General features: G+C 35.1%; 2 long non-coding RNA genes across 6 annotated transcripts; both read right to left on the bottom strand.

Moving 5' to 3' along the window:
* Positions 1–58: 58 nt before the first annotated feature.
* Positions 59–27,158, bottom strand: LOC126967681 (uncharacterized). 2 transcript variants are annotated; one of them, XR_007730062.1, is made up of 4 exons: positions 27,141–27,158; positions 1,863–1,956; positions 704–836; positions 59–149 (listed from the first exon to the last, which is right to left on the bottom strand). It is a non-coding gene; the product is annotated as an uncharacterized LOC126967681 (long non-coding RNA). The 2 variants fall into 2 exon arrangements; XR_007730061.1 differs by lacking the exon at positions 27,141–27,158 and having other exon boundaries at positions 1,863–1,975.
* On the bottom strand, positions 9,508–26,072 carry LOC126967679 (uncharacterized). 4 transcript variants are annotated; one of them, XR_007730058.1, is made up of 4 exons: positions 20,766–20,889; positions 19,193–19,322; positions 18,703–18,893; positions 9,508–9,522 (listed from the first exon to the last, which is right to left on the bottom strand). It is a non-coding gene; the product is annotated as an uncharacterized LOC126967679 (long non-coding RNA). The 4 variants fall into 4 exon arrangements; XR_007730059.1 differs by lacking the exons at positions 9,508–9,522; positions 18,703–18,893; positions 20,766–20,889 and adding exons at positions 9,914–9,999; positions 25,949–26,072; XR_007730057.1 differs by lacking the exons at positions 9,508–9,522; positions 18,703–18,893 and adding an exon at positions 9,914–9,999.
* Positions 27,159–27,301: the final 143 nt, after the last annotated feature.

Raw genomic sequence — 27,301 nt, 5'->3', positions numbered from 1 at the left:
GGATCATATGCCGATACAAAGACAGAGAATATACTTATACTATGTAAAAATAACACAATTACAATTTAAGTAATTTTTTTAATCGACTAATAACAGCACTAGGCTAGCAAGGCCCATTCCGGGAATATTTTGCGCCGTCGCATTTCATGCTGAAAAAATGAAAACAGATGTATAAGAAATACAGATTTGTCTACAGCTATTATGTCATTATTGATAATATGTTCGTCATCAATATGTAATTTATAGAATGTTATGCGATGTTTGTAACGACAGACTATTTGATATCACGGCTATTATATTTTATCCTTATGTACCTAATGGGGAGATTTATGAACTAAGAGCGCGTATCGCTCTGTACAGGCCGTATTTCACTGCTTTTGCGTATGTGAGTGGTATATGTACCCATTTAATATATGGATGTATGCGTTCTATAATAGAAAAATATATTCCCCGCAGAGATTGAACCCGTGAACCGCGCGGCAGATAACGTCCAGAAGCGAAACCGTTTGATTATTCGGATTTTCACTGTTGCAAAATGTCATGTATGGTCACTGTTATAGCGGAGCAGGTGTCTTACACAGCCTCATGATATCAATATGGACTAGCTCTTCCTCTCATGTGTGACGTCATTTGCGGCACCAGACTCACATCACATTAGTAATATACTAAAAAAAATAACGAGAAAATCAAAATCGATACTTACAAGCATTTATTGGTATATGTTTTGCCGTTGGTGGCACATACGGGACTGTACTGTTCAGGACAGATACAGTTCTTACTCGTAGTAGAAGCAGATGCGAGAGGCCAGAAGAACACCGCCACTATTACTGTTATCACTGTGGATTAATTAATTGGTTATGAGATAGTTAAAGCGATTGGTAGCGCTATAGGAGTCTTCTATTTTTATGGATAAGGAGGACAAACGAGCATACGGGTCACTTGTTGTTAAGTGATCACCGCTTTCCACATTATCTTGCAACACCAGAGGAATGACGGGAGTGTTGCCGGCCTTTCAGCAATGTGTACGTGCTTTTTATGAAGGTACCCATGTCGTATCGGTCCGGAAACACCACACAAGGAAGCTCATTGCACAGCTTTGTAGTACGTGGATCCTTAAATACCGCACTGTTGAGGACCGCCACACATCCACATGGTGAGTATGATATCCTAATATGTGGCGTATCGTAGAAAAGGTGGAATTCGGCTGCAGGAATCAGGCGAAACCGCTCGTCGGAACATTTCCCGTGATAAATCCGGTAGAAGACACACAAAGACGCGACGTCTCTACGCAACGCCAAGACATGCTCCAGCTGTTCACAGAGCACTGGGTCCTCTAGCAATTACCGTAGACTGTGTGTATCGTAGAGGAAGCTGGAGGTCCACTTGCATAAACTCTCAAGAAGCCTAAATGATGGAAGTTTTAGTTAGTTTTAAGCCAGGCCTTCTCCTCTGCTTTCAATAGCCGCCACCCATCTATGTTTTAGTTATACCAGAAGATCACTTGCCGACCGACCATGGGGAAAGCCGTGCTGTCAGGCGTTGATCAACTGGTGACCCTCTAGTTATACCAAAAGCTGAGGTTAATTATGCTCTTTTGAGTATGAGTGCCGTAATGATTACAAACTCGCCGAACATTGTTTTCATTTTGTAATGTACTTCAGACATAGTTCTGATACCGTGGGATGGTCGGCGGTGTTTTTACGTTGTCGTCAAGAGTCGAGTTGGAGGAAAAAAGAGTTCGCAGGAGAACAGTTTTATCTTTTGCCATATGGTCCAGATTTCAATAAGAAATTTACTATCAAAGCGCCAATCGAACCTCACGTATATATCCCTACTAACATAAATACTTAAAATATACTCACTCCAGATGAATTTCATATTGGTTTGTTGGAATAGGTCTTGTTCCTCGATGATCAAAAACAAAACTAATATAACATATCGAACTACACACATTACCTATTTATATAAAAAATATAACTATTAAGAACGTTTCACAAGCACCTATGTCTTGCGTATTCGATGTCGCAATTTATATATCTGCCAAATGGATCGGTTCCCGGTATTAATTTACTCAATATCAATCCCGCTGTCACCAAAATCTAATATAAAATATAATAAACAACAAGGTGTCCATGCAGTTTTCCTCGGACTGTAAGACACAAGAGATAAGCCTGGATAAAATGTATCGTACTCTTTGTTCTGGTTTCCTACTTTCTTAAAAGATGACTTAGGACTTGCATACTATAAGAGACTATTTCTTAACTGATATCTTAAAAAATTATAGTAAAATCAAAACAACTATGGAAGTGGTATGCAAAGAGAAGTCACAGAAATATTTTGTTTACGGAAGACAAATTATTTTTTTCCGATCCCCCGAAGTCCCGAATCCACTGGATTATGATTTATGCTCAGTTTTAGAGAGTATGATATGGTCTAAACGATTGGCAGTGAATAAATTTCCTCTCCTCTGGTGTTGCAAGAGAATGTGAGCGGCAGTGATCAATTAATACCAGGTAACACGTACGCTCGTTTGCCCTACTTGCCCTTCACGGCAGGTATCTACAACATGTCCTTGAAATAAACGCACTCAGGTTTGCATATTTGCTTTACTTATCAATCGGCCTGCCGTGTGAAACGCACTTTATAAAACCCACTTCAAATACTTTAACTATTTTATTTATTGAAGACCTAACAGTTCTATAAACTAATTTTATAACTACCTAATAACTTACAATGTGAGTGCTATGTTATTAATAATATAATATGTTTTACTTTCTGTGTGTCTTCAGGTGGATTCGAGAATGGTTTAGATTCACAATTGAACTACCTCCTAAGCGGCTGGACCGATTTTGATGATTTTTATTGTGTACTAGTGAATTTGAGATTGGTTTAGATTCTCAATTCCGTCCATATAATATAACTCTCTTGCTCATGTCTATGTTAGTGAACTTCTCCTAAGGGCTGGACCGATTTTTCAAATTTAAGACGTATGTACAGGACAACGTCTGTCGGGTCCACTATATAAATATATATCTTAATATATATAAATTACGTGACACGTTGTTTGTCCGCGATGGACTCCTAAACTAATGAACGGATTTAAATGGGGATTACTTCATGGAGTGCAGTTTAGTCCAACTTGAGAGATAGGATACTTTTTATTTCGATTTGGGCCCCATAATTATTTTTATTTGCATATTTTGTATGGACATATTTTATGTGAGAGAATTTATTGACGTACGGTTTGTTCTGCTGTGAAACAATTTCATTAAAACAACAAGGAGCATACGTTACGAAATAATTCTTGATGTTATGACAAATTATTGACATAGATAAAACAGTATTTTATTAGCTGACCCAGCAAACGTGGTATTGCCATATAAAGTAATCAAACAAATTCAATAATTAAAGTTTTTGGGGTACAAAAAATAGATGACGACCGATTCTCAGACCTACCCAATATTTCGTACTGTATAATATTTATCGAAATACAATCTATACTTATAATAAATTTTGTAGAGATTAAATTTCTGTACAGAGAAAAAAAATGATTAAAACCGATTTAGGGGGATATAAGAAGAGAAATAGAACAGGTCCCGATTTTTTTAGATTTTTTTGTTTCTCTGTATGTTTGTATGGGCTAATCTCTGAAACTATTGGAGCAATTTAATTTAAATGAAAATCGCCTGATGATACTTTATATCCCCGGATAAAATCTTAGATATTTTTCAACCCGGAAAATTAAAGAGTTCCTGTGGGACAGTTAAAAACCTCTACTTACTTAAATAGCGTAGTACACAACAACTTAAGCACATAATTTTTAAAATTTAGCATGTTGATATCTTAAATTGCCGGTCAACATCTTAAATACTTTTCATCCCGTTAAATTAAAGAGTTCCCGTGGGATAGTTAAAAAACTATAGTAACTTATATTGCTTAGTGCACCATAACTTATGCACATAATTTAATGAAATTTGGCATTTTGATAATTATATTTCATCCTGGAAAATTTAGGAGTTCCCTTGAGAAATATATAAAAACTATTCGTTTCTTATAAAGCTTAGTACACAACTTCTGCACCTAATTTAGTAAAATTTGTCAAGTTGATACCTTATATTGCCGGTAAAACAAAGTGTCAGTATTATAAAATTTAAAAATCCCTTAAAAGTGACGAGTTTCCGCAGGAAAGTAAAACACTACAAAAACATAGCGCGGAATAGCGTCATTCATATTAAATCAATTGTGTGTGACGGACGTCATTTCCACCTGAGGCAAAGAGTGAGAACGACAAGTACATTAGGTTAGACATACGAAACTTTATCTTACACACCCGTGAACACAGACTAATAACGCTCAGAACGATAGTTTAATACATAATTCCTATCAATATAGAAGTAATATTATAATTAATGTGTGCGTGAGCGTCACGTACTTACATTTCCAACCACGGACACAGACAGCCAAATAATGTTGTAAGTGAATAGACATATCCCTTAGTAAATTGTAAGATATACTAAATAAGAAAGAAGAAATAAAATATAAATTAGGAATGTAATCAAAACAGCACGTATATAATTATTGTTGCAACAATTTTTGATGTTTCAAAGGAGTTATTGAGAGTTAACTTAATAAAAATATTAATCCTATTTTCTTAAGAAGTCATCCACTTGCCTTTTTAATTATGTTTTTTTATATACTGACACATACTGAATACAATAATTGTATTTTACTGTGGTCATTGCTTAAAATTCAGGCCTTTAAAATGTTAATCCCCTTTTGGCTGTCAGATCATATTAATATGTATTTTTTAAATATTTATAAGAGCTGTGGATTATGTATAAATAAATAAATAAATAAATCTTTTGGTTTTTTACGAACTATTTATTTGAGCATTTGGACCAACGCTTGCAAATCGATGCTGTACAGGCTGATTTGCAAAAGTGTTTTGACAAAGTGGACCACGAACTGTTTCTCAATAAAATAGTTTATAATGGTCTCAGAGGAAATCTACTCAGATGGTTCTCCTCTTACGCAATTTGTAGAAGCCAAGTAGTTATAATTAACGGTTATAAATCAGATACCATAGTAAATACGTCTTCTGGTGTTCCACAGGGATCTATTTTGGGTCCGTTATTGTTCATAATATATATTAATGACATAAATAATAAAAATTGTTTCCAGAAACCACAGTTCTTAATATACGCCGATGACCTAAAAAATTTATAGAAGTATTAGGAATGAGTCTGATGTCGATTTACTTCAGCAGGATCTTAATAGTGTTTCCTTTTCGGCTATCGTAATAAATTTAAAATTAATTTTGATAAATGCTATTCCATCACTTTTTCATATAATAAAAATGTAAAAATCTATTACAAATTATCTGATTCTAAAGTAAAGCGCGTTTTATTACTTAAGGACTTGGGAGTTCTATTAGACGCGAAACTGCATCTAGATCAACACATAAGCTCTATCAGAGATAAAGCATTTAGGTTGTTTGGCTTCGCCATGAGTTCTGGCAGTGACTTTAAGCGTGCCTCAACATTTTTAATATTGTTCATAACACTTGTGAGCTCCCAAGTAGGTTATGTCACACCAGTATGGAACCCTTTATTTCATTAATATGCCGACACTTTGGAGAGGATTCAAAGTAAATTCCTTAGTAGAATTGATTTCCAATATGGGCGTACAAAACGAACGTACAGTCAATTGCTTGAAAGTTATAGACTTCTTAGCTTACGCAATCAGCGTACTCTTTTGGGTGAAATGACATTATACAATATTTGTAACAATATATATGATTGCACCGAACTATGCAACAAACATAGCTACACTGTCCCACGCGTAGTAGCACATAGGCGGGCGGTCGCGCCCCACTGCGTAGATTGGTCGACACACATGACAGTACGTTTCATGCTCTTGACATTTTTTACAACAAAAACATAATTAAAAAGGCAAGCGGATGACATCTTAAGAAAATAGGATTAATATTTTTTTTATGTTAACTCTCAATAACTCAATTGTTTCTTTTTTTTTTTTTGAGAGGAGGAAATACTGTTACGTATTTACGCCCCGGAACGGGGCGTAATATGTCGGACTCGAGTGTCCGCGTATACCGACTAAAACCTCCTCTGTGCTGTTAGCAGCCCTGGCTTTCACAGCGAAGTAGGACGTGGGCCGTGGAGGCCGCAAAGACTACGCAACAACAGTCGCGGGGCGTCTCCTAAGGAGACTCGAACCTCACACCGGCTGTGTGCTTGTGGGAAGGAGAGAGAATGAAAATGAAAATGAAGATGAAAGGATGAGAAGAACACACTCGCCGGCGAGTGTGGTGATGTTTAGTGTAATGTATTTAAGTGTGTGTGTATGTGTTTATGATTGTATGTAGTGTAAATGTTAGTGTGCATGTATGTTTGTGTTAACAAATTGTTTCAATGTGTATTAACAAATAATGATAGTTAAGACGAGCATAAATAGATTGTACACACTTAATTTTGTTAACAATTTGATTTCGAAACGTCAAGTTTTGTATTTCTTTCATCTTATTGTATGTAAATATTACCTACTTTAATTATTGTTAAACTTTTTTCATTCCTTATGTATTAGATACTAGTAACACTATAAAATCAACCTATGGATAACGGTTTGGGTTTTCACTAGAAATGAATTAAATACGGTACTTTGAAATTGTAAAATGTATTATGTGAACTGTTCGTTATCCCAAAGAAATAAAATAAAATACGAAAACATTTTTCTAATATGTATTGTATAAGTAAAAATATGTAGGTATGCATAAATATTTGTTAACAGCAAAACAAGTTATTTCTTTTTGGTGTATTTAAATTACCACTACCACCAACACTTTGTTTTTGTGATAAGATAAGTATTTTAAATAGGAAATATCAGAAAACAGTACACAATATAATTTACATATTAATGTATTGCTTAAAAAATCTATTTATATGTAATAACTTATAACACTCATTTTATACGAAGAATTAAAATTGTGTCGTTGACGCCCAATTTTTTTTTAAATCGGCGAACGTAAGTGTCAAAGCTTATCTTGTATAATCCTGAAAAATCCCTCCAAACTCTTCCCGTGGTTAGTGCGGTACAACAGGCAGAGATTAAAGTCGATCGGAGATCACTGCACAGAGGATGTAAATAAGTCAATATATTGAGTCGCCAATCGTACACTTTGTGAAAAAAATCTAGTCAAAAATTTATGAGAAAGGAAAATACTGAAATTCAATGCCGTTTAAAAGTAGTTACAAAAATTCAAACAAAAAAGGCTTCACTTTGAGAATTTTTTTCATCTATTTATAACATTATAAGAATTATTTCAAACGTTCAAACTAAAATTGTATGTCCAATAAATAACATATATTTTTTTTGTTCATTTATATTCACTCAATAAAAACAGTTACACGGAGAAAACCTCTTGTTGGCACATACAATGGCCTTAAGAGGCGAGACTGCCTAAGGAAAAATTGGAATTAAGTACTTATAGTTCGAAACGTCCAGTGATTTGACATAAGTTTGAAATGATAGTATGTATGACGATTGGCGACGAAGTATAATCCGGCTAAGTTTGAAAGCGAATAGTTGCTTAAACGTGGATTTCGGCTATCTTCGTTATATACAAGACTAGTTGACCCTACAGACGTTGTTCTGTATATAATAAATAAAATAATGTTTTTTTATGAATTTGTCAATAATATATCATAACATCAAGAATTGCTTCGTAAAAATGCACCCTGTTGTTGTAATGAAATTGTTACACAGCAGAAATGTCAAACTTTTGCGTCAATAAATTCGACGGGGGACGCATCAAAGGCAAAACAGTTGTTTTTATTTAATTCCGAGCATTTTCATATTTATTCACCTTTTAAACCTTTCTTAGAGAGTTTCGCTAGGCTGGATGTCTTGATCAATGACGAATCGAGCTGCTCTTTTTCGTTGTGGATGGAAATTAAAAGAGTCACTGTAACTTACATTAGGACCCCCATATTGAAAGATATGCGAACAGAATTAGTTCTCCAACATACGCGTTTAAAAAGATAAGACATTCAACTAGCATAGATACGAGGTCCCTTATTTCCATAAAAAATAACAATACGACATTTGTTACCGTCAAAAAAGCGCGTATTCCTTTATAAAAGAACAGCAGCTGCGCTCCTGTGATTCCTATGCTGATTCAGGAGAATGTGGGTGGGTAATAAAGATTGGCTTCATTGAAAATGATATAAGTCATCAACCATTGCAAGTAACTACTGCATTACCTCAATATTCATAATACTTGCAGACTTAGTTCTGCAGCATACGCGGTTAAAAAAATTAGACAATTAACTGACATAGATACGACGCGACTAGTATACTTTAGTTATTTCCATAGTATTATGTCCTATGGTATATTGCTATGGGGCAACACTGCCGATATTAATACAATATTTGTGCTGCAGAAGAGGGCTATTCGCGCTATCTATAACTTAGGTCCTAAGGAACATTGTCATTGAGACCAAAATTCAAAGAAATTAACTTCTTAACTGTTGCTTCTCAATATATTCTTGATAATGTAATGTATGTTCAAAGGCACATAAAGGAATTTGCTAGAAACTGTCATAACCATAATTTTAACACCAGGAAGAGACATAAACTTATAATACCTACTACTCGGCAAAGTCGAGTTAGTAAATCTTTTTGGGGTGAAGCATATGCTTTTACAACAAGATCCCAGAAAATGTTCAAAACAAAAGTATTACGTTATTCAAAAGAATTGTTAAAAAACTTTTGAGTTATAAAGGTTACTATAACATAAATGACTTTCTTAATGATACCACAGATTGGGAATGGAGCGAGTGCCCTCAGGCTATTAAATAATCAGTTTTATTGTACGAAATTACTTTGTAAAAATATTTTTTATGTAAAATAAAAGCCGCTAAGTTTGTTGCGCCCATTCTTCTCAGGTCGGAGGCATTCGTTTTGGAATGTGTGGTAGTTTTTGACTTTCAATATGTGATGTCACATCCTACTTTGAATAAAAATATTTGAATTTGAAATTTGGGTAGAACTGGTACTGATGTGCTCTCGAGGCGAGAACAGCCCTCTGAGTCACAATTTACGCCTGAAATAGTTGCAGAATGTGGCTTGAAGTACCACTGTCTCGACTTACTGAGCACATGAAGCTCTTCAGCGGCTACTCTCGCAGGTGATCACTTATGTCGATCATATGCCGCTACGTAGACAGAGGAGTGTTATCAAATAGAGGGGATATGATAATGTCAAATCAAATCATCTTTATTTGCAAGATAAGGTAATAATAAGGTGTTGTTGGTTTATAATTAACAGGTGCTCTTATCCTTACCCATAAGGCTTGCAAACTTATAGTGGAATACAAAGTCAGTTCACGTTTTAATTTCTGTAACAATTATAATATACTGTACTATACTAAAAAAGATATTACATCCCAAGCAAACTTAAATAAACGTTTTATGGAATAGGAGGACAAACGAGCGTACGGGTCACCTGATGTTAAGTGATCACCGCCGCCCACATTCTCTTGCAACACCAGAGGAATCACAAGAGCGTAGCCGGCCTTTAAGGTAGGTGTACGGGCCTTTTTTTGAAGTTACCCATGTCGTATCGTCCCGGAAACACCGCACAAGGAAGCTCATTCGACAGCGTTGTAGTACGAGGAAGAAAGCTCCTTGAAAACCGGACTGTGGAGGACCGCCACACATCCAGATGGTGGGGATGATATCCTAACTTGTGGCGTGTCGTGCGAAGGCGGAATTCGGCGGAAGGAATCATACATTAGTGACAATTTCATAGGCTTATTCATTTTAATTTATAATATATAATATCATATATTTCTGCATAAATATACTAATACTATGTTAAAATAATACAACTGCAATTTACGTAATGTTTTTAATCAACAAACTCACATCACTGCACTAGCAATTTCCATTATGAGCAAATGTTGCGCCGTCGCATTTCAAGCTGAAAAAAAAGGAAACAGCTGTATAAGAAATGCATATGATTAATATAAATAGTCGATACAATTATGACTATTGTGATAATTTGTTTGCTGTCCTTAGTAAAATGTAGGTAACGACCATGATGTGCGATGTTTGTAATGACAGACCTTCACAAATGATTTGAGTTATCTTTAGTGTTACTTCCGCCAATATTCGCCTTTAAACAATTCAACACGTGTTTCGCCTCTACACGAGGCATCCCCAGGTCGTGCTGTCTCGCCAAAATCTAACTGTAAAGAAAACTCTAATCATTTGTGTAATTATTGATTTCCGCAAAGTAACAAATTAATAAATTTTCATAAATAACAGACCTTTTTATGTTAGGTGTTCAACACCGCCATTATATCATAACTTAATGTATCTTCTGGGGAGATTTGCAGATAAAGGCCGAAGTGTACATAACGCATTTAATGGCCTTTGCGTATGTCAGTCATGGGTCGCTTCCCAGCAGAATTTAATAATATTCCTACCACCCAAAATATACCATAATAAGAACATATTATACACCTGTAGATAGGAAAATCCATTCCCAGAGGAATTTGAGCTCGCAACCAGGACGACAGAAACATAAACCTGTCGAGAAGCGGGCCCGTTTGATTATTTGGATTGTCGGTTACTGCAGTCACTGTTGCAGCGGAGAGGGTATCTTACATAGTCTCTTGTTATCGTTATAGACCAGTTCTTCCTCTGAACGTGTACGAAGTCTTTTCAGTTGCGGCATCAGCCTCACATCACCCAAGTAACTGGTCCATTGCCACTTCTGCCACTGCCCTTCAGCCAAATGCTCTCAGGGATACGCTCTCTCACCAACAACCTACACTACACCCGATGGATGAATGTCTCAAGCTGTAGACAGTCGAAAGAAGCGATACCTGCACTGTCGCCGAAACTGACACGTAGACTTATCAGCCTCAACAGACAAGACATCCGTATAATGATGGGCACCCTAACTGGTCACACATCACTAAACAAGCACCTTTTCAGAATCGGCGTACCGGTCAGTCCTAAGTACTGTCCTCGGTTAGAGTCCTTCGAGGACGAAACGGTCACTCATGTAATCCTGGAATGTGCGGAGGTGGCCAACCAACGGGCAAAAACATTAACCAATACGAGGTCGCTTCAGAAAATCTGTCAACACCCCAGGAATGTCCTGAACTTCTGGAAGGAGCTGGGCTGGTTGGAGTAACTGGCTAATACTGCACGCAAAAAGGATCCATACTAGTGGTTTAATTGCGGAAACAGGAGCCCCTATACCACAACCATAACCAACTCACATCACATCAGTAGTATACTGAAGGGACAGTGCGGTTGGTGTGAATTGTTTGCAAAGAGTTGCTACTACGGCACTGAGAGTTGACATAAATGCCTTTCTTATGTCAGCCAAGGTCTGTTCTTTAAGCACATATTATAAAAATAACAATTATTATTGGCAATAATATATTAATGTCAATTTACTTACAAGCATAAGCTGCTATACGTGTTGCCATTGGTGGCACAAACGGGTTTGAGGACCAGAGAACAATGTTTGTAACAGTCCTTTTCAGCAGTCGCGAGAGGCCAGAAGAACACCGCCACTATTACTGTTATCACTGTGGGTTAATTAATTGATTATGAGAAAGTTAAAAAAAGCGTTGGTGCCGCTACAGGTTTTGGATAGAATTAATATTATCTGACTCCTTATAAAGCCTGCAACCTCAGATGTTACAAGAGTAGTATGGTCCTCGAGGATCACATACCAACACGTGGCCCATATTTGTATTTATTTATTTATACTGATAATAATTTACAAAGAGAACAGTTAGTCTGGAGGATCGAATTTCTTGTAATACATTGATGCTTATATTATGAATATTGATTGTGTAAGATTAAAGAATAAGTATTATGAATATTGAGGTAATGCAGTAGTTACTTGCAATGGTTGATGACTTATATCATTTTCAATGAAGCCAATCTTTATTACCCACCCACATTCTCCTGAATCAGCATAGGAATCACATGAGCGCAGCTGCTGTTCTTTCATAAAGGAATACGCGCTTTTTTGACGGTAACAAATTTCGTATTGTTATTTTTTATGGAAATAAGGGACGAGACGAGCAGGACGATCAGCTGATGGTTATTAATTCGCACTACCCATTACAATGCAGTTCCGCTCAGGCTTCTTGAAAAACCCCAAAAATTCTCAGCGGCACTACAACTGCGCTCGACACCTTGAGTCATAAGATGTTAAGTCTCATTTGCCCAGTAATTTCACTAGCTACGGCGCCCTTCAGACCGAAACACAGTAATTCTTACACATTACTGCTTCACGGCAGAAATAGGCGCCGTAGTTACCAACCCATAATCTAGCCGGCATCATGTGCATAGGAGCCTCCCACTGGTAATATTGTTCCGGAAACGTCGCTCATGTATTATTTAATATTTAATAAACTGCAATTTTATCAATAGGATTCAAAATAATATATCAATTATGGATTTAAAATATTTGTACAATAATTTTATTATAAAACGCCTATTTAACCTATTAAATATCCTTATTGACAGAAATACTTGGAACATACTCACACCAGATGAATTTCATGTTTGTTCGTTTAAACCCGTCCTGTTGTTCGATGATCAAAAAGAAAACTAATATTACATTTTGAACTACATACATAGCCTATTTATATAAAATAGTGATATAAAGACCGTTCCACACGGCAGAACTCCCAAATTCAATCATGCTTATTTCTATGTCGCATTTCATATTTCTACCAAAAGTTGGTGGCAAGTCAGCTCAGGTATTGATTTTCTCAATATAAATCCCGTTATCACCAAAATCTAATATTAAATATAATAAACAAGAATGAGTCCCATGCAGTTTTCCTCCGACTGTAAGACACGAGAGGGCAGCCTCGATGAAACAGATCGTACTCTTTGTTCTGGTCTCTTTGTTCAGGCAGATGAGCTGGAGTATACGTTTGCAGCGGCTGCTCTACTGACTAATGTATAAAGATCAGCAATATGGCGGCCTGGAGCGGTCGCCTGCCCACTGAGCTCATCTGGAACCAACTGGCAGGCAACAGTCCACACCGCAGATTCATTCAAATAAGCACGGTCATCGGGAAATTTGCTTGACTTATTAATCAGCCTGCCGTGTGAAACGCACTTTATATAACCAATTATTAATTGCTAATGAACTCGCTTCGATGACTGTATTGTGCAGTATTACTATCTTATTTCACCAGTGTTGTTTCTTTGTAACTTTTTTGATCAATATAGATCGATATTTCGATATAGTCGCCATTAAACCCTAAAATATATTTTAATTAACTTAAAATTCCTTTCCTAAAACATCTCTTAATCCTTCACACCTAAAAATTATAACGCAGAGACTACGGCTCCATCATTGTCGAATTTCTATCCTTTCAAATAATTTTTCATCGAATCCTTCACTTAGGTTGCTATTTTGGTAGTAGAATATGGAGAATGCCCAAGAATTTCCAAGTCAGCATTTGAATTGCAAAGCTACGGTGAGCTGGGGCATTATCTTGATTGAACAAAACAATTTTTGCTTGTTTGCTCTCCATTACTCACCTATCTCGTAACGCAGTTTAATAATTAATAATTCTTCTTCATTCATTCTCTGCGTGATAAGGAAGTGTTTCAGCAATTAAATATATTGACATAAATCATATTGAAGCATTATTTCACGTTAAATTAATACTTAATCACTAATTACTTTCACTTGTAATTACGATTTGATTGCGTTTTGATGAAAGACATTTTTTTTTCTTCTATAACTATTAATTTTAATAACTTACTATTTATTTTTTTGCTTATCCACTGCGAACCAGCCAGCAGATGTAAACAAATAAAGACTATAATTAACTATACAGAATGCTTAATAAATACCTGTTACGTAGGTATAGGATAGGTACTAGAAAATAAGCAAAAAAATGTACGAAGAAATGCTTGACGAAACAGCACATGACGTGGACTAGATTAGATATTTAGACAATGGGCCAAAAATGGAGTTGACTAGTCGGGTGTGTATCACAACATTGATATTGCTGTAAAGTTATTTCTACTGCATTCGTTTCACGCCGGATCAAAAGTTCGTTCTCAAAAATTACTCTAATTTTCTATGTATCAATTTATGCTTGCTGGATGTTAAGTAACACTCTACAATTAGACTATTTCCATCTAAAGGTAGCGAGATAAAACCATGGATTACAAAAGGCTTACTTAAATGCATTCGGGACAGTGATCAATTTCCAAAAGTATTTAGAAAGGCTATATTCCATCCTATCAACAAAAGTGGAAACAAATAAAATGGCAAAAGCTATAGGCCAATTTATGTGCTGTCAACTCTATTTTATATAGTGTTAGAGAAAATAGGTACTCAACTCTCGCTTACTTTCCTTCCTCATAAAATATTAGCCCCAAACTAATTTGGATTTAGAAGGGGAAAGTCAACTGAGGACGCAGTGTTATTACACTGCGTCCTCAAGTTAATGCATAGGAATTTTCTTGGATCTTTCCAAGGCATTCGATTCTGAACCTAGTACAAAAGAATTTACTCAGTGCCGAAGTATCCCCATTTTTGGTGGTCCCCAAGGTTCTATCTTGGACCCCACCCTGTTCCTAATAAATATATATTTTAATGCACACTTCGCTATATCCAGGCTTACTGCCAGGCCTTCCCCCTTGCTTTCGATAGCCGCCGCCCATCTATGTGTTAGGTATACCAGAATATCACCTGCCAATCGACCATGGCGAAATCCGTATCGTCGGTCGTTGATCAACTGGTGACCCTCTAGGTAAACCAAGAGCTGGTGGTTAATTATGCTCTCCATAATTTTGAAGATCAGGGAGGTAATAGCTTTAGGCCTGTAGTTTGCCGGATCCGAACTGTCTCCTTTTTTTTGGATCGGATGGACAAGTACTGACTTCCATGAGTTAGGGACTACACCTTTATACATGAGTGCCGGAATAAACGCGTTAGCACCGGTGTCAACCCAGGGACACACGTTCTAAGCACGATTGGAGAAATGCCATCCGGCCCGCTCGATTTCCTGACTTCCAACGAAAACAGAGCTCGCCTAACAGTTTTCTGTCTGAACTGTAATTCTGCCTGAATATAAAATAAATATCATAATAGCACTCTGACACCGCGGGATGCTGCGCGGTGTTTTTCCGTTGTCGTCAAGAGTCGAATTAAAGGCAAAAAGAGCGCACAGTTGGCACGGCTGGTTGAAGTTACCAAGAGTAGCTTTTGACAACGACCAGAACTTGCGTGTTCCGGTCGGGTAACTGGAAAGCTGCTCACCGATTTTGACGACGTGCTTCGACTTGGCACGGGCGATTTGCCGCTTAAAAATCTTTAACATTTTCTTCTCCTGACTCGGTAAAAACTCGAAACATTTATATTTTTAATTGTTCATAAATTTGATCTGTACAGAGTTATTATAAGCATAGATTTTATTATATTTATCTAAGCTTAACTTATATTTTAAATACTGCAAACTTAATGGTATATATACCCCACTATGTACTCACTTATGTAACATTTTGTCATATCTTGGGGCAGTGCAGTATAAGTGTATTAGAAACGCAACAGGAAAAATATTAGACTTATTAATATCTAACAACGAGGTTGATATCACTCTACCAACTATTCCACCTTTACCCATAGATAACCATCACACCCCATTTGTGTTTCAAACGCTTTTAAGGTTGTTTCTTATCATATGCCGCGGTGTCCATCATTAAAGTATAATTTTCATAAAGCCAATTTTGACCTTATAAACAAGGACCTGGACAATCTTGACTGGCCTACGATACTCATTTCAAGCGATGTAGACGAAGTTGTTGTTATTTTTTTTTAACTCAATTTTTTGTATAATTAAATTATTCACTCCTCTGGCAAAGCAAAAATCTACTAGGTACCCTGTTTGGTTTTCATAATCGTTAATACACATTGCTTTAAACAAGAAAAAAGCTTGGGTCAGGTGGAAAAAGTATAAAAACGCTTCTGATTATGAACAAGTTTCTTTATTCAGATCTAGGTTTAAATTAAAATAACAAATGTTTCAGTAAATTTATCCTCAGTTGAAGATATTATAAAAAAAATATTAAACATTTTTTGTCATTTATATCAAATAATAAAAACAAAATGTAGTATTCCTTCGTACATGCATTACAAAAATCTTCAATTGATTGAACCTGACAGAAATTGTAGAATGTTCTCTGATTTTTTCGCCGCTGTTTATGAACCTTTCTCCCTTTCACTTAATACATGTTCACCCCCGCCAGAATCAACGGAGAATGATATAACATTAGATTATGTACACCCCACCGAAAATAAGGTTCGAGTAGCATTAAAAACCCTGGATTCATCAAAAGATACTGGGTCGGATGGGCTGCCTGTATTTTTCCTTGTTAGAACGGCTAATGCCATTTGCAAACCTTTACACCTGATTTTTAATAAATGTATATTATATGGTGTTTTCCCTGAAGTATGGAAACGTGCAAACATTGTATCAGTTCATAAGAGCGGCTCTAAACATTTCGTGGAAAACTATCGTCCCGTTTCTATTTTATGCAAAGTAGCAAAGGTTTTTGAACGACTTGTTCATAATTAACATAACCAGCTATCCATAGTCAATAGTAAATAGTAAAATTTTAGAGGAATAAAACCATGTGTTTTGTTAAAAAGCGATCTACTATTACCAACCGTATTAATTTCACTTCTTTTCTATTTAATAATATGGACAATAACGTTCAAACAGATGTGATTTATACTGATTTTATGAAGGCCTTTGACAAGGTGGACCATGTAATTTTGTTAGGTAAAATAGATTTTAATGGCATACGTGGTAATTTGTTATGCTGGTTTTCTTCTTATATTACAAGAAGAACTCAAAAAGTAGTTAATAATGGATTTAGGCCTGAAAGTATAGATGTCACTTCAGGTGTACCTCAGGGCTCCATACTTGGACCTCTCCTGTTTATTATTTATATTAATTACATAAAGCAGTGTTTTGATAATTGTAAATTTTATACTATATGCTGATGATCTTAAAATATTCAATTACAAACCTCAATGATTGTGACTTAATCCAAAAGGACCTAAATAGATTAACTGATTATTGCTGAAAGAATAAATTAACATTAAGCCTACATAAATGTAATTCTATCAAGTTTAAAAAAAAGTGCATTATTTATTATAGTTATTCTCTTTGTAATGTTACATTGAGTAAAGTTTTATCTCTTAGGGATCTAGGAGTTATCTTGGATAATAAATTACACTTAAATCATATTGTAAAAATTTCTTACACTGCTTTCAAAATATATGGATTTATCATAAGAACATCCATTGACTTTAAGAAGCCCTATACTTTTTTATATTTATATAAATCCCTTGTACATTCCCAAATATGCCGTTCCTATTTGGCACCCTCTTTATAAAAGAATAACGAAATGATAGAAACCTAATCCAACGTAAATTCTTAAGTTCCATGAGTTACAGATGCTATGGCTATTACAATACGTCGTACGCAGATTTGATAGATAAGTATAAATTACTATCCCTTCAATCAAGGCGCAGTACGCGCAAGCCGCATGTACAGAATTGACCAAGAAATTAAATTATGTAATTCCTAGAACAGCCCATATCCGAGGACTGTGTAATCGTATACTTTTTGCAACTGGTAAATTTCATACTAATGCAGGAATAAGATCACCTCTGCATCAATTAGTTGACAATTATAACAAAGAATTCGTCAGTGTTGATATTTTCCATTTATCCGAGAGCCAGTTCAAGTGCGAAATTAAAAAATTACTGGATAATATTTGATTTATTTACATACATACTTTTAAATACCTACTAAGCATCATAAGAACTTAAGGTTAATATCATCGTAAATATAGTCATAATTTAGTGTACATTTGTGTAGATAATTATTTCTTTTGTTTTCTTTTTTGTGTTTATTATTTGTTTGATTTTTATAAATTTAATTTACTCCAACTAGCCATAATATTAAGTACATTGTTTATTTCTCTTTAGTTTCAATTAGTATTGCATAAACATTTTTTATGTACCTTACATTGAATACCTCAAAGTTTTACATAGTAAGATGTGGATAGCGTATCTGACTACATTTTTATTAGACTTATATGTTATTTCTTTATGTACCTACTTTTTAAGTTGTAGTTTTTTTCTTTTCTTAATAAAAAAAATAAAAAATAATTCCTCCAAACACTTGCCCTAATTAGTGTGTTACAACATGAAGGGATTCAAGTCGAACGGAGATCTTCGTTGTGGATGGTAATAAAAAGTGTCACTGTAACTTACATTTGGGTAAAGCTGGTACTCTAGTGCTCTCGAGGCGAGAACAGCACACTCTCTGAGTCACAATTTGCGCCTGAAATAGTTGCAGGAGGTGGCTTGAGGTGAAGCACCACAGTCTCCACTTACTACGAGCACAGAAGCTGTTCAGAGGCTACTCACGCAGGAGATCACGGAACTAAACGCCGCTCGATATGTCGACGCCAAGTATGCCTATCATAATATGCCGATACAAAGACAGAGGAGTGTTATCAAATTGAGGGAAACGATAATGTGTCTGCATAAATATAATTTTTTTTTTTATGGAATAGGAGGACAAACGAGCGTACGGGTCACCTGGTGTTAAGTGATCACCGCCGCCCACATTCTCTTGCAAAACCAGAGGAATCACAAGAGCGTTGCCGGCCTTTATAATACTATGTTAAAATAATACAATTGCAATTTAAGTAATTCTTTTAATCGACAAACTCATAGCACTGCACTAGCAGTTTCCATTATGAGCAAATGTTGCGCCGTCGCATTTCAAGCTGAAAAAAAAAGGAAACACCTGTATAAGAAGTGCAGATGATTAAGATAAATAGTCGATACAATTATGACTATTGTGATAATTTGTTTGCTGTCGTTAATAAAATGTAGGTGACGACCATGATGTGCGATGTGATGACAGACCTTTTTATGTTAGGTGTTCACTACCGCTATTATATCGCCGTTTCCGAGATTCATGCTAGTACATATATATATATATAAGAATTACTTGTTTAAACATAACAATGATTGGCAATGATATATGTATACATAGCAGGAGAAGCAGAATCAATTTACTTACAATCATAGACTGCTATACGTGTTGCCATTGGTGGCACAAACGGGTTTGAGGACCAGAGAACAATTTTTGTAACAGTCCTTTTCAGCAGTCGCGAGAGGCCAGAAGAACACCGCCACTATTACTGTTATCACTGTGGGTTAATTAATTGGTTATGAGTAAGTTGAAAAAAAGCGTTATAAAGCCTGCAACATCTGAGGAGTCACAAGAGAGTATGGTCCTCGAGGATCACATACCAACACGTGGCCTGAAATTTATATTATTTTATTTATACTAATAATAATTTACAAAGAGAACAGTTAGACTGCAGGATCGAATTTCTTGTAATAAATACATTGTTGCTTATACTATGAATATTGATTGTTTAAGATTGTAGGTAATGCAGTAGTTACATGCAGTCATTGATGACTTATATCATTTTCAGTGAAGCCAATCTTTATAAGATGACCTATTTCTTGAAGGACCTACTAGTCCGTATTTCCAGCCTCGCACAACCATATTGTAAAATCACATGCTACTGCAGTATTCCCAAAGAAGCGAAGTTGTCCGCGTGGACGCTATAAAGAGGGGAAATAGTAATTTAAAATCTATTATTAAACGTAAATTATTATTAATTGTAAACGTAAACAGACGTAATTAATTATTGTGAACGTAGCAATTTCAGTAGTTAGAGTATTTTTATACCTGTTATAACTACTAAACGATAAGCCCAATCCCAATTAACTACACATACCTACATAGCTTAATTATAAAATTATTTAAATGGATAAGGATTAATATCATTATCATCACTATTTGATTCTACCCGTATTTATATTATGTCGTCAATAGTTTTCACAGCGAACCTAAGGTAATGACTTTTATAGCCAACAAAAAAAAAGTTAATTTCGTATTTATTGTCCAATTATTAATGGAAATTAGATATATGTATATATATATCCCATGCAATTTTTAACGTAGTTAGGTACCATAGATTATTTAAATTAAAGTTAGTCATGAAAGCCGCTTCACAATATTCTAGAATTAAGAACTTACATACTTAATTAAAATAAGGTGTATGTATCTAAGCACATTAGTAAATCCAATAATAATTATTCTTACCTATAATAGTATATTAATAACTGTAACAGATATAAACTTGTCAAGGTTTTCTATCTCTATCCGGGTTGACCTATATTATATACCGACATTATCCTACGATCTTCTACACTGATATCCCGGTATATCGGTACAAAATCCAGGTGTTACGAATTTTATATGAACTGTGATAACCGCCCACATTTTTCTATATCAGCAGAGGAATTACAGCGCAGCCGATCTTTTATAAAGGTGTACGCAATTTTTGACAGTAACAATTAATGTCGTACCGTTCGGGATACATCGCGCATTTAAACAATATTTTTATAAAATGCAATTTTATCATCAAATCAAAGCCACTTCGCTTGGACATTCTGACTTTCAGTAAATGTGATACAATATATACGGATTTAATGTATTTGAGTAATATTTTTATTATAAAGCGCCTCTGTAACCTATTATATATCCTTATTGACAGAAATACTTGAAATATACTCACACCAGATGAATTTCATATTTGTTCGTTTAAACCCGTCCTGTTGTTCGATGATCAAAAAGAAAACTTATGTTACATTTTGAACTACACGCTTTACCTATTTATATAAAATATTGATATAAAGACCGTTCCACACGGCTGAGCTGACAAACGCAATCTTCCTTATTCGTGGTCGCATTTCATATTTCGGCCAAATGGGCAGTTGATGGCAAGTCAGCTCCCGGTATTGATTTTCTCAATATAAATCCCGTTATCGCCAAAATCTAATATTAAATATAATAAGCAAGGACGAGTCCCATGCAGTTTTCCTTCGCCTGTAAGACACAAGAGGGCAGCCTCGATAAAACAAATTGAACTCTTTATTCTGGTCTCTCTGTACAGGAAGATGAGCTGGAGCATACTTTTGCTCCTGCTCTACTGATTAAAACGTAGGTCACACTAAAAGTTTTGCGTAACTTAATAAAACAACATGTTATAACCAAAATATTATTATGTTTATTGCTTTATACTTTCCTTTACATTTTAAACATTTTTTCATGCGTTCGAATCATTTTTTAAAACAAGAGGCCCACAGATCTGAAGGCATGTTTTTTAGTTTGAGAATTAGTAAAAGTGAAACTTCTTATGAGATCTTTGAATTTGCGGAAAATACAGAATTCACAGGGTGCAGGATGGGTGACGAGTTGTGCTTTTTCGGAAGCTAAAAATGACTTGTTTTGTTGGCCGTGTCTGAAGAAGCGTTGTCATGATGAAGATGAACGAGGTTTTTGGTCGTCTTTCGCCAATTTTTTTTAACACCCTGGGTAAACAAATGGTAGAATACCATTCACAAAATAGTTGTTTTTTTTCCGGGTTCAAAACAATAAATCCACGTTTCATCTCCTGTGACAATGTCATATACAGCATTAGAATGTCCGTGGTCGTACTTCATTAGCATCTGTGAGCACTATTCATTCACGAGAAGGTTGCAACGTTTCAAAAAATATAACATTCGAAATTCAAATAGTTCCGATTACCTAGAAGTGCAAAACTTTTAGTGTGCCCATTTCATATAAAGATCAGCAATATGGCGGCCGGAAGTGGTCGCTTGTCTATCGAGCTCACCTGGAACCAACTGGCAGACAACAGTCATTACGGCAGATATGTTCAACATGTACAATAAATAAGCACGGTCACCTAGGAATATTTTCTTGACTTATTTATCGGCCTGCCGTGTGTAACGATCTTTGTAAAACCAATTATAAATTGCTAATGAACTCGCTTTGACAACTGTATTATGCAGTATTACTGCCTTATTACACCAGTGTTGTTTGTTTCTAACCATAATGTCGCCATAAAACACTAAAATATATTTTTCTTAAGTTAAAATTCTTTTCCTAAAACATCTCTCACATCTAAGAATTATAATCCAGAGACTATGGCTCCACCATCGTGGAATTTCTATCCTTTTAAAATAACCTATCAACGACATCACTGGGCGCTAGTTCGGTTCAATGTGGAGAATGCACGAGTATTTCCAAGTCAGCATTTTGAATTGCAAAGCTACGGTGAGCTGGGGTATTATCTTGATTCAACAAAACAATTTTTGCTTGTTTGCCTCACCATTTCTCACGTATCTCGTTATGCAGTGTCTTTATTTTTCTTTTATCATTCTCTGCAGGATATGGAAGTGTTTCCTCAATTAAATATACTGAAATAAATCATATTGACGCGTTGTTTCACCTAAAATTAATACTAAATCACTAATTGCTTTCACTCGTAATTACAATTTAATTGCGTTTTTAGGCTACAAGAGTAAAAGACCATTTTTCTTTTTCTGTAATTTACCCACTGTGAATCTGCCAGCAGATGTACATAAATAAAGACTATAATTTACTGTACGGAATGCTGACTGAATGCCTTTTACGTAGGATACTAGAAAATAAGAAAAAAAAATTTAGAAATGATTTCGAAACAGCATATCACTACCCTAAAATTTATTTACCCTAGATTTTTTAATTCATATTTTTAATGCAAATAATAGTTTTGAAAAACTAAAAAAGCACGCTTTTATGAATTAACCTAACTAAAAAGCGTGTTTTTTGTTTATTTCTAACAACTATTTATTTTGTTGATCTTTTGTGATACACTTAACTGCTAAGTGCGCGAGAAATTATCTCACTTTGATTAATTACAATTAACGCAAAGTCGTCGCAGTCAATCAAACGTGCGAAGAGCTACCTCACGTGCGAACCGCAATGATGATCAGAGAGCGAGAGATCAATGAAATAGTCGTATTGCTATGTCAGTACAATGAAGCTTAAAATCTAACGAGTTCGTGCACATCAAACAGCCATAATATTGTAATTCGAGCGGACACCTGGCGGTGAACATTAATTCACCAACAAGTTACGAAGTGGCTGTTGCCAGTGTAAGAGAAAATTTACAATCTAAAGCAATTATTTTTATTTCCAACATTTGTTTTGTATGGACATATTTTCTATGAGAGAATTTACTAACGTACGGTTTGACAGTTCTGCTGTGAAACAATTTCATGACAGCAACAGGGTGCATATTTTACGAAATAATTCTTGATGTTATGATTGACAAATTCATAAAAAAATATAAAAATTAAAAATTATTTTATTTATTATATACAGAACAACGTCTGTCGGGTCAGCTAGTACTTAATAAAAATTGAGTAGGATTTATTACTCTAAATTAATAAAGAACATAAATTAAGGACTGTTATATTTTATGTTCATCATAAAATAATATTAATAGTCAGAACAATGGGTCAGAGTTATAGTTAATTCAAACTTACATTATAATTTACTAAACCAATATTTTGAAAGTAATGATATAATAGTGTTAGGCTTAGAATTTAATATATAAAACGTGTTGAAGTCAGGAAAGTCAATTAAATTGTAAAAGATACTTGCAGATCGTATAAAGAATGAGTTATTTCTACTCACGCAGGAGATCACGGAACTAAACGCCGCTCGATATGTCGACGCCAAGTATGCCTATCATAATATGCCGATACAAAGACAGAGGAGTGTTATCAAATTGAGGGAAACGATAATGTGTCTGCATAAATATGTTTTTTTTTTATGGAATAGGAGGACAAACGAGCGTACGGGTCACCTGGTGTTAAGTGATCACCGCCGCCCACATTCTCTTGCAACACCAGAGGAATCACAAGAGCGTTGCCGGCCTTTATAATACTATGTTAAAATAATACAATTGCAATTTAAGTAATTCTTTTAATCGACAAACTCATAGCACTGCACTAGCAGTTTCCATTATGAGCAAATGTTGCGCCGTCGCATTTCAAGCTGAAAAAAAAAGGAAACACCTGTATAAGAAGTGCAGATGATTAAGATAAATAGTCGATACAATTATGACTATTGTGATAATTTGTTTGCTGTCGTTAATAAAATGTAGGTAACGACCATGATGTGCGATGTGATGACAGACCTTTTTATGTTAGGTGTTCACTACCGCTATTATATCGCCGTTTCCGAGATTCATGCTAGTACATATATATATATAAGAATTACTTGTTTAAACATAACAATGATTGGCAATGATATATGTATACATAGCAGGAGAAGCAGAATCAATTTACTTACACGCATAGACTGCTATACGTGTTGCCATTGGTGGCACAAACGGGTTTGAGGACCAGAGAACAATTTTGTAACAGTCCTTTTCAGCAGTCGCGAGAGGCCAGAAGAACACCGCCACTATTACTGTTATCACTGTGGGTTAATTAATTGGTTATGAGTAAGTTGAAAAAAAGCGTTATAAAGCCTGCAACATCTGAGGAGTCACAAGAGAGTATGGTCCTCGAGGATCACATACCAACACGTGGCCTGAAATTTATATTATTTTATTTATACTAATAATAATTTACAAAGAGAACAGTTAGACTGCAGGATCGAATTTCTTGTAATAAATACATTGTTGCTTATACTATGAATATTGATTGTTTAAGATTGTAGGTAATGCAGTAGTTACATGCAGTCATTGATGACTTATATCATTTTCAGTGAAGCCAATCTTTATTAGATGACCTATTTCTTGAAGGACCTACTAGTCCGTATTTCCAGCCTCGCACAACCATATTGTAAAATCACATGCTACTGCAGTATTCCCAAAGAAGCGAAGTTGTCCGCGTGGACGCTATAAAGAGGGGAAATAGTAATTTAAAATCTATTATTAAACGTAAATTATTATTAATTGTAAACGTAAACAGACGTAATTAATTATTGTGAACGTAGCAATTTCAGTAGTTAGAGTATTTTTATACCTGTTATAACTACTAAACGATAAGCCCAATCCCAATTAACTACACATACCTACATAGCTTAATTATAAAATTATTTAAATGGATAAGGATTAATATCATTATCATCACTATTTGATTCTACCCGTATTTATATTATGTCGTCAATAGTTTTCACAGCGAACCTAAGGTAATGACTTTTATAGCCAACAAAAAAAAAGTTAATTTCGTATTTATTGTCCAATTATTAATGGAAATTAGATATATGTATATATATATCCCATGCAATTTTTAACGTAGTTAGGTACCATAGATTATTTAAATTAAAGTTAGTCATGAAAGCCGCTTCACAATATTCTAGAATTAAGAACTTACATACTTAATTAAAATAAGGTGTATGTATCTAAGCACATTAGTAAATCCAATAATAATTATTCTTACCTATAATAGTATATTAATAACTGTAACAGATATAAACTTGTCAAGGTTTTCTATCTCTATCCGGGTTGACCTATATTATATACCGACATTATCCTACGATCTTCTACACTGATATCCCGGTATATCGGTACAAAATCCAGGTGTTACGAATTTTATATGAACTGTGATAACCGCCCACATTTTTCTAAATCAGCAGAGGAATTACAGCGCAGCCGATCTTTTATAAAGGTGTACGCAATTTTTGACAGTAACAATTAATGTCGTACCGTTCGGGATACATCGCGCATTTAAACAATATTTTTATAAAATGCAATTTTATCATCAAATCAAAGCCACTTCGCTTGGACATTCTGACTTTCAGTAAATGTGATACAATATATACGGATTTAATGTATTTGAGTAATATTTTTATTATAAAGCGCCTCTGTAACCTATTATATATCCTTATTGACAGAAATACTTGAAATATACTCACACCAGATGAATTTCATATTTGTTCGTTTAAACCCGTCCTGTTGTTCGATGATCAAAAAGAAAACTTATGTTACATTTTGAACTACACGCTTTACCTATTTATATAAAATATTGATATAAAGACCGTTCCACACGGCTGAGCTGACAAACGCAATCTTCCTTATTCGTGGTCGCATTTCATATTTCGGCCAAATGGGCAGTTGATGGCAAGTCAGCTCCCGGTATTGATTTTCTCAATATAAATCCCGTTATCGCCAAAATCTAATATTAAATATAATAAGCAAGGACGAGTCCCATGCAGTTTTCCTTCGCCTGTAAGACACAAGAGGGCAGCCTCGATAAAACAAATTGAACTCTTTGTTCTGGTCTCTCTGTACAGGAAGATGAGCTGGAGCATACTTTTGCTCCTGCTCTACTGATTAAAACGTAGGTCACACTAAAAGTTTTGCGTAACTTAATAAAACAACATGTTATAACCAAAATATTATTATGTTTATTGCTTTATACTTTCCTTTACATTTTAAACATTTTTTCATGCGTTCGAATCATTTTTTAAAACAAGAGGCCCACAGATCTGAAGGCATGTTTTTTAGTTTGAGAATTAGTAAAAGTGAAACTTCTTATGAGATCTTTGAATTTGCGGAAAATACAGAATTGACAGGGTGCAGGATGGGTGACGAGTTGTGCTTTTTCGGAAGCTAAAAATGACTTGTTTTGTTGGCCGTGTCTGAAGAAGCGTTGTCATGATGAAGATGAACAAGGTTTTTGGTCGTCTTTCGCCAATTTTTTTTAACACCCTGGGTAAACAAATGGTAGAATACCATTCACAAGATAGTTGTTTTTGTTTCGGGTTCAAAACAATAAATCCACGGTTCATCTCCTGTGACAATGTCATATACAGTATTAGAATGTCCGTGGTCGTACTTCATTAGCATCTGTGAGCACTATTCATTCACGAGAAGGTTGCAACGATTCAAAAAATATAACATTCGAAATTCAAATAGTTCCGATTACCTAGAAGTGCAAAACTTTTAGTGTGCCCATTTCATATAAAGATCAGCAATATGGCGGCCGGAAGTGGTCGCTTGTCTATCGAGCTCACCTGGAACCAACTGGCAGACAACAGTCATTACGGCAGATATGTTCAACATGTACAATAAATAAGCACGGTCACCTAGGAATATTTTCTTGACTTATTAATCGGCCTGCCGTGTGTAACGATCTTTGTAAAACCAATTATAAATTGCTAATGAACTCGCTTTGACAACTGTATTATGCAGTATTACTGCCTTATTACACCAGTGTTGTTTGTTTCTAACCATAATGTCGCCATAAAACACTAAAATATATTTTT

Source organism: Leptidea sinapis, chromosome 13 (genome assembly GCF_905404315.1).
Source record: "Leptidea sinapis chromosome 13, ilLepSina1.1, whole genome shotgun sequence".
Taxonomy (NCBI): domain Eukaryota; kingdom Metazoa; phylum Arthropoda; class Insecta; order Lepidoptera; family Pieridae; genus Leptidea; species Leptidea sinapis.
Note: the sequence above shows the minus strand (reverse complement) of the source record. Positions and strands in the feature narration are given on the sequence as shown.